Source organism: Salvelinus namaycush, chromosome 14 (genome assembly GCF_016432855.1).
Source record: "Salvelinus namaycush isolate Seneca chromosome 14, SaNama_1.0, whole genome shotgun sequence".
In the NCBI taxonomy this organism is placed as follows: Eukaryota; Metazoa; Chordata; class Actinopteri; order Salmoniformes; family Salmonidae; genus Salvelinus; species Salvelinus namaycush.
The window spans coordinates 1,099,919-1,109,262 of NC_052320.1; positions in this window are offsets into that span (position 1 = coordinate 1,099,919).

Genomic DNA, 9,344 nt, shown 5'->3' on the forward strand with positions numbered 1-9,344 from the left:
TACTTTTTTCTTTTTGAATCTGAGTATTCTGATGAAAAGTTCAATTAAAGAGTATGAACAGATTCAAATAGTCATCCAATAGGCCCATACAAATCCCACAAAACCCACACATATTGCTCACACACATGTCTTGTAGCTTAGTTTGGGGGAAAAACAACAACATCATGCTTCTAAACATAACCGCAAGTGAGTTCATCATCATAGATGTACCAGTATTTGATTGTGTTTCTTCATTAATTAACAACAGGGTCCTCGTGAAATCTTCAGCGGTGACAGAGAAGACCCTGAGTAACTGGCTTCCTGACCATAGTGCCTTGAACTGGAATGGAGTCAATCAAAATGGAGTCAATGTTATTTTCACTGATAAAGACCCAGAAGAAACAAGTACTAAGATTGAACCCAGAGTTCTGTGATTAAACTCTTCAATAAAAGCAAAATCTGTGTGCAACATGCCTCAACCCATATAAACACTTGGTTTGGGTGTGGCCTCAACCCATATAAACACTTGGTTTGGGTGTGGTCTCAATTCATATAAACACTTGGTTTGGGTGTGGCCTCAACCCATATCAACACTTGGTTTGGGTGTGGCCTCATCCCATATAAACACTTGGTTTGGGTGTGGCCTCAACCCATATAAACACTTGGTTTGGGTGTGGTCTCAACTCATATAAACACTTGGTTTGGGTGCAGTCTCAACCCATATAAACACTTGGTTTGGGTGTGGCCTCAACCCATATAGGTGTGGCCTCAACCCATATAAACACTTGGTTTGGGTGTGGCCTCAACCCATATAGGTGTGGCCTCAACCCATATAAACACTTGGTTTGGGTGTGGTCTCAACCCATATAAACACTTGGTTTGGGTGTGGTCTCAACCCATATAAACACTTGGTTTAGGTGTGGTCTCAACCCATATAAACACTTGGTTTGGGTGTGGTCTCAACCCATATAAACACTTGGTTTGGGTGTGGTCTCAACCCATATAAACACTTGGTTTGGGTGTGGTCTCAACCCATATAAACACTTGGTTTGGCCTCAACCCATATAAACACTTGGTTTGGGTGTGGTCTCAACCCATATAAACACTTGGTTTGGGTGTGGTCTCAACCCATATAAACACTTGGTTTGGGTGTGGCCTCAACCCATATAAACACTTGGTTTGGCCTCAACCCATATAAACACTTGGTTTGGGTGTGGCCTCAACCCATATAAACACTTGGTTTGGCCTCAACCCATATAAACACTTGGTTTGGGTGTAGTCTCAACCCATATAAACACTTGGTTTGGGTGTGGCCTCAACCCATATAAACACTTGGTTTGGTGTGGCCTCAACCCATATAAACACTTGGTTTGGGTGTGGCCTCAACCCATATAAACACTTGGTTTGGCCTCAACCCATATAAACACTTGGTTTGGGTGTGGCCTCAACCCATATAAACACTTGGTTTGGCCTCTACCCATATAAACACTTGGTTTTGGCCTCTACCCACATTATATAGTGCTGTGTGTGTGTGTACATATGCCACAGAGAAAGGGTCTGTATGGATGTTTGTGCACTGTATGGGGCATAAAAATAAAAAATAAACATCACCACTGCTGTCAATGAAGCCAATTTGTCTTAATTAATTGAAAGATCATTTTATCATGTCTTATAACAATTGTAATTTAGACAGCAGAAAGGCCGATTGGGCAAGTTCCTGGGGTGGCTTGAACTTTAGAATGCAAATTGTAGGTTGACAGACCGACCATGAGCAGTTGATATCTTCATAGGGGAACTCTCCCATCCCACTCCTCACACAACCACGTAAGTACTCATGCACACACACACACATACACACATGCAGGTACAGATGTTCCTCAAAATACTACCCCTGTTCTATGTGTATGTGAACCTTTCTTACTCTGAATGTAGTTCATTCATAGAGGTCCATGACATGTATGTGACCGTGCAGAATACCTTATGAAATATGTGCTGTAACGAGCTCTGGTCAATTGATGGATTGGCTGTTCGTCCCATTGCTTGAGGGGAAAAGCCCACCGCTCATAGGTTCAAATTCAGTCAATGCAATTCAAGGTGTTTTCTCAGTCTTTATTTCATGTGTTTTCTTCTGTCTCTGATCAGGCCTCTCTTTCCCTCTTTTCCTGTCTGGCTCTGCTCCGCCCCCATTCACTGTTTTTCATTGTCAGAGATGACAGCGATGATAACGAAGCAGAGAGCCACAACTCACCACCCTGAGACTTCCTCCAGGTGGATAACTGAAATAGATTAACAAACGGCGGGTGGAAACAAAAACTAACTGTGCAATATAGTAGGTGCACTTTAAAAAAAAAAAGTGCTTTCTAGAACCTAAAAGGGTTATTTAGCTGTCCTCATATGAGAACCCTTGGAAAACCTATTTTTGGTTCCAACGTAGAACCCTTTTGGTTCCAGGTAGAACCTTTCTGAGTTACGTTTAGAATCCTTTCCACAGAGGGTTCTACATGGAACCCAAAATAGTTTTTTCTAAGAGTGTGTATGAGTGTTCCACAGATTAATGTTTTTATTTTTATCTCTATTTCCCTGTCTCTTTCTCTCGTTCAGCCTCACCGTTTCTCTCGTTCAGCCTTCAGCCTTCAGCCTCACTGTTTCTCTCTTTCAGCCTCACTGTTTCTCTCTTTCAGCCTCACTGTTTCTCTCTTTCAGCCTCACTGTTTCTCTCTTTCAGCCTCACTGTTTCTCTCTTTCAGCCTCACTGTTTCTCTCCTTCAGCCTCACTGTTTCTCTCTTTCAGCCTCACTGTTTCTCTCTTTCAGCCTCACTGTTTCTCTCCTTCAGCCTCACTGTTTCTCTCTTTCAGCCTCACTGTTTCTCTCTTTCAGCCTCACTGTTTCTCTACTTCAGCCTCACCGTTTCTCCCCTTCAGCCTTCAGCCTCACTGTTACTTTCTTTCAGCCTCACTGTTTCTCTCCTTCAGCCTCACTGTTTCTCTCTTTCAGCCTCACTGTTTCTCTCCTTCAGCCTCACTGTTTCTCTCCTTCAGCCTCACCGTTTTTCTCTTTCAGCCTCACTGTTTCTCTCCTTCAGCCTCACTGTTACTTTCTTTCAGCCTCACTGTTTCTCTCCTTCAGCCTCACTGTTTCTCCCCTTCAGCCTTCAGCCTCACTGTTACTTTCTTTCAGCCTCACTGTTTCTCTCCTTCAGCCTCACTGTTTTTCTCCTTCAGCCTCACTGTTTCTCTCTTTCAGCCTCACTGTTTCTCTCCTTCAGCCTCACTGTTTCTCTCCTTCAGCCTCACTGTTTCTCTCTTTCAGCCTCACTGTTTCTCTCTTTCAGCCTCACTGTTTCTCTACTTCAGCCTCACCGTTTCTCCCCTTCAGCCTTCAGCCTCACTGTTACTTTCTTTCAGCCTCACTGTTTCTCTCCTTCAGCCTCACTGTTTTTCTCCTTCAGCCTCACTGTTTCTCTCCTTCAGCCTCACTGTTTCTCTCTTTCAGCCTCACTGTTTCTCTCCTTCAGCCTCACTGTTTCTCTCTTTCAGCCTCACTGTTTCTCTCCTTCAGCCTCACTGTTTCTCTCCTTCAGCCTCACCGTTTTTCTCTTTCAGCCTCACTGTTTCTCTCCTTCAGCCTCACTGTTACTTTCTTTCAGCCTCACTGTTTCTCTCCTTCAGCCTCACTGTTTCTCCCCTTCAGCCTTCAGCCTCACTGTTACTTTCTTTCAGCCTCACTGTTTCTCTCCTTCAGCCTCACTGTTTTTCTCCTTCAGCCTCACTGTTTCTCTCTTTCAGCCTCACTGTTTCTCTCCTTCAGCCTCACTGTTTCTCTCCTTCAGCCTCACTGTTTCTCTCTTTCAGCCTCACTGTTTCTCTCTTTCAGCCTCACTGTTTCTCTACTTCAGCCTCACCGTTTCTCCCCTTCAGCCTTCAGCCTCACTGTTACTTTCTTTCAGCCTCACTGTTTCTCTCCTTCAGCCTCACCGTTTCTCCCCTTCAGCCTTCAGCCTCACTGTTTCTCTCTTTCAGCCTCACTGTTTCTCTACTTCAGCCTCACTGTTTCTCCCCTTCAGCCTTCAGCCTCACTGTTACTTTCTTTCAGCCTCACTGTTTCTCTCCTTCAGCCTCACTGTTTTTCTCCTTCAGCCTCACTGTTACTTTCTTTCAGCCTCACTGTTTCTCTCCTTCAGCCTCACCGTTTCTCTCTTTCAGCCTCACTGTTTCTCTCCTTCAGCCTCACTGTTTCTCTCCTTCAGCCTCACTGTTTCTCTCTTTCAGCCTCACTGTTTCTCTCTTTCAGCCTCACTGTTTCTCTCCTTCAGCCTCACTGTTTCTCTCCTTCAGCCTCACCGTTTCTCCCCTTCAACCTTCAGCCTCACTGTTTCTCTCTTTCAGCCTCACTGTTTCTCTCCTTCAGCCTCACTGTTTCTCTCCTTCAGCCTCACTGTTTCTCCCCTTCAGCCTTCAGCCTCACTGTTACTTTCTTTCAGCCTCACTGTTTCTCTCCTTCAGCCTCACTGTTTTTCTCCTTCAGCCTCACTGTTTCTCTCTTTCAGCCTCACTGTTTCTCTCCTTCAGCCTCACTGTTTCTCTCCTTCAGCCTCACTGTTTCTCTCTTTTAGCTTCATCAAAAGAGATTCACAAATGTTAGGTGCGGGAACTACATGTTTTAGGCACAGGAGAGATTGCAGGGCACCAATAAGAGAAAAACAATTCCATGAACTGCAAACCTCTATGTATCTATTTACATAGAAACTACACTGTTTATGAGCTATGTGCATGTTATATAGATGTCTTTTCTTCCCATCCCTTTCTATGCTCACAATCGTCTTATCTACCTGTCCCCCCCCCCTCTACTTTCTCGTTTAATAAAACCCCCTTCTCTCTACCTTCTCTTAATGAAACCCCCCTCTCTCTCTACCTTCTCTTAATGAAACCCCCTCTCTCTACCTTCTCTTAATGAAACCCCCTCTCTCTCTACCTTCTCTTAATGAAACCCCCTCTCTCTCTACCTTCTCTTAATGAAACCCCCTCTCTCTACCTTCTCTTAATGAAACCCCTCTCTCTCTCTACCTTCTCTTAATGAAACCCCTCTCTCTCTCTACCTTCTCTTAATGAAACCCCCTCTCAATCTCTACCTTCTCTTAATGAAACCCCCTCTCTCTCTACCTTCTCTTAATGAAACCCCCTCTCTCTACCTTCTCTTAATGAAACCCCTCTCTCTCTCTCTCTACCTTCTCTTAATGAAACCCCCTCTCTCTCTACCTTCTCTTAATGAAACCCCCCTCTCTCTCTATCTTCTCTTAATTAAACCTCTCTCTCTCTACCTTCTCTTAATGAAACCCCCTCTCTCTACCTTCTCTTAATGAAACCCCCCTCTCTCTCTATCTTCTCTTAATTAAACCTCTCGCTCTCTACCTTTTCTTAATGAAACCTCCCCTCTGTCTACCTTCTCTTAATGAAACCCCCTCCCTCTACCTTCTCTTAATGAAACCTCTCTCTCTCCTTTGGGCACAACAATCAGCCTTTAGTCCTCCTGCTTATGTTGAATAGGTGGTTGACCCCAGAGACCATTGACCTTTCCTACGGTCGACTAGCAGTGATGCCACACCGTCCTGCCACACCGTCCTCGCTTCCATCGTCCTTTGGTATTTAGTGTTGTGCTAGGATCCCTGTTATCTGTTGCTGAAGCAGCAGCTACTCTTCCTGTGGTCCACACAAAACATAAAATATGACATAATACACAACATCAACAGACAAGAACAGCTCAAGGACTAAACTACCTACATTTAAAACAAGAACAGCTCAAGGACTGAACTACCTACATTTAAAACAAGAACAGTAGAACCATTAATGATTCTACAGACAGTTACACACATGCTTACTGTACGTTGGTACATACACACATGCTTACTGTACGTTGGTACATACACACATACCTACTGTACGTTGGTACATACACACATACCTACTGTACGTTGGTACATACACACATACCTACTGTACGTTGGTACATACACACATACCTACTGTACGTTGGTACATACACACATGCTTACTGTACGTTGGTACATACACACATGCCTACTGTACGTTGGTACATACACACATACCTAATGTACGTTGGTACATACACACATACTTACTGTACGTTGGTACATACACACATGCCTACTGTACGTTGGTACATACACACATACCTACTGTACGTTGGTACACACACATACCTACTGTACGTTGGTACATACACACAATCTTACTGTACGTTGGTACATACACACATACTTACTGTACGTTGGTACATACACACATACTTACTGTACGTTGGTACATACACACATGCCTACTGTACGTTGGTACATACACACATACCTACTGTACGTTGGTACATACACACATACCTACTGTACGTTGGTACATACACACATGCCTACTGTACGTTGGTACATACACACATGCCTACTGTACGTTGGTACATACACACATACCTACTGTACGTTGGTACATACTTACTGTACGTTGGTACATACACACATGTCTACTGTACGTTGGTACATACACACATGCCTACTGTATGTTGGTACATACACACATACTTACTGTACGTTGGTACATACACACATGCCTACTGTACGTTGGTACATACACACATACTTACTGTACGTTGGTACATACACACATACTTACTGTATGTTGGTACATACACACATACTTACTGTACGTTGGTACATACACACATACTTACTGTACGTTGGTACATACACACATGCCTACTGTACGTTGGTACATACACACATACCTACTGTACGTTGGTACATACACACATGCCTACTGTACGTTGGTACATACACACATACTTACTGTACGTTGGTGCATACATGCATACTGTACATTGGTACATACACACATACTTACTGTACGTTGGTACATACACACATGCCTACTGTACGTTGGTACATACACACATGCCTACTGTACGTTGGTACATACACACATACTTACTGTATGTTGGTACATACACACATGCCTACTGTACGTTGGTACATACACACATACCTACTGTACGTTGGTACATACACATATACTTACTGTACGTTGGTACATACACACATGCCTACTGTACGTTGGTACATACACACATGCCTACTGTACGTTGGTACATACTCACATACTTACTGTACGTTGGTACATACAATAATACTTACTGTACGTTGGTACATACACACATACTTACTGTACGTTGGTACATACACACATACTTACTGTACGTTGGTACATACACACATACCTACTGTACCTTGGTACATACACACATGCCTACTGTACGTTGGTACATACACACATACTTACTGTACGTTGGTACATACACACATACTTACTGTACGTTGGTACATACACACATACCTACTGTACGTTGGTACATACATGCCTACTGTACATTGGTACATACACACATACCTACTGTACGTTGGTACATACACACATACCTACTGTACGTTGGTACATACACACATGCTTACTGTACGTTGGTACATACACACATACTTACTGTACGTTGGTACATACACACATACTTACTGTACGTTGGTACATACACACATACTTACTGTACGTTGGTACATACACACATACCTACTGTACGTTGGTACATACACACATACTTACTGTACGTTGGTACATACACACATACTTACTGTACGTTGGTACATACACACATACTTACTGTACGTTGTTACATACACACATACCTACTGTACGTTGGTACATACACACATACCTACTGTACGTTGGTACATACACACATACTTACTGTACGTTGGTACATACACACATACTTACTGTACGTTGGTACATACACACATACTTACTGTACATTGGTACATACACACATACTTACTGTATGTTGGTACATACACACATGACTACTGTACGTTGGTACATACACACATACCTACTGTACGTTGGTACATACACACATACCTACTGTACGTTGGTACATACACACATACTTGGTGTACGTTGGTACACACACACATACCTACTGTACGTTGGTACATACACACATACTTACTGTACATTGGTACATACACACATGTCTACTGTACGTTGGTACATACACACATGCCTACTGTACGTTGGTACATACACACATACATACTGTACGTTGGTACATACACACATGCCTACTGTACGTTGGTACATACTAACAAACTTACTGTACGTTGGTACATACACACATACTTACTGTACGTTGGTACATACACACATACTTACTGTACGTTGGTACATACACACATACTTACTGTACGTTGGTACATACACACATACTTACTGTACGTTGGTACATACACACATACTTACTGTACGTTGGTACATACACACATACCTACTGTACGTTGGTACATACACACATACCTACTGTACGTTGGTACATACACACATGCCTACTGTACGTTGGTACATACACACATACTTACTGTACGTTGGTACATACACTAATACCTACTGTACGTTGGTACATACATGCCTACTGTACTTTGGTACATACACACATACTTACTGTACGTTGGTACATACACACATACCTACTGTACGTTGGTACATACACACATACTTACTGTACGTTGGTACATACACACATACTTACTGTACGTTGGTTCATACACACATACTTACTGTACGTTGGTACATACACACATACCTACTGTACGTTAGTACATACACACATACCTACTGTACGTTGGTACATACACATACCTACTGTACGTTGGTACATACACACATGCTTACTGTACGTTGGTACATACACACATGCCTACTGTACGTTGGTACATACACACATACCTACTGTACGTTGGTACATACACACATACTTACTGTACGTTGGTACATACACACATGCCTACTGTACGTTGGTACATACACACATACCTACTGTACGTTGGTACATACACACATACATACTGTACGTTGGTACATACACACAATCTTACTGTACGTTGGTACATACACACATACTTACTGTACGTTGGTACATACACACATACTTACTGTACGTTGGTACATACACACATGCCTACTGTACGTTGGTACATACACACATACTACTGTACGTTGGTACATACACACATACACTGTACGTTGGTACATACACACATGCCTACTGTACGTTGGGGTAGTTTGGTACATACACACATGCCTACTGTACGTTGGTACATACACCACATACCTACTGTACGTTGGTACATACACCAATACTTACTGTACGTTGGTACATACACACATGTCTACTGTACGTTGGTACATACACACATGCCTCTGTATTACGAAAAAAAGGGGGAAAGGGGAAGAAGGGAGGGGCAATTGGCTCTCC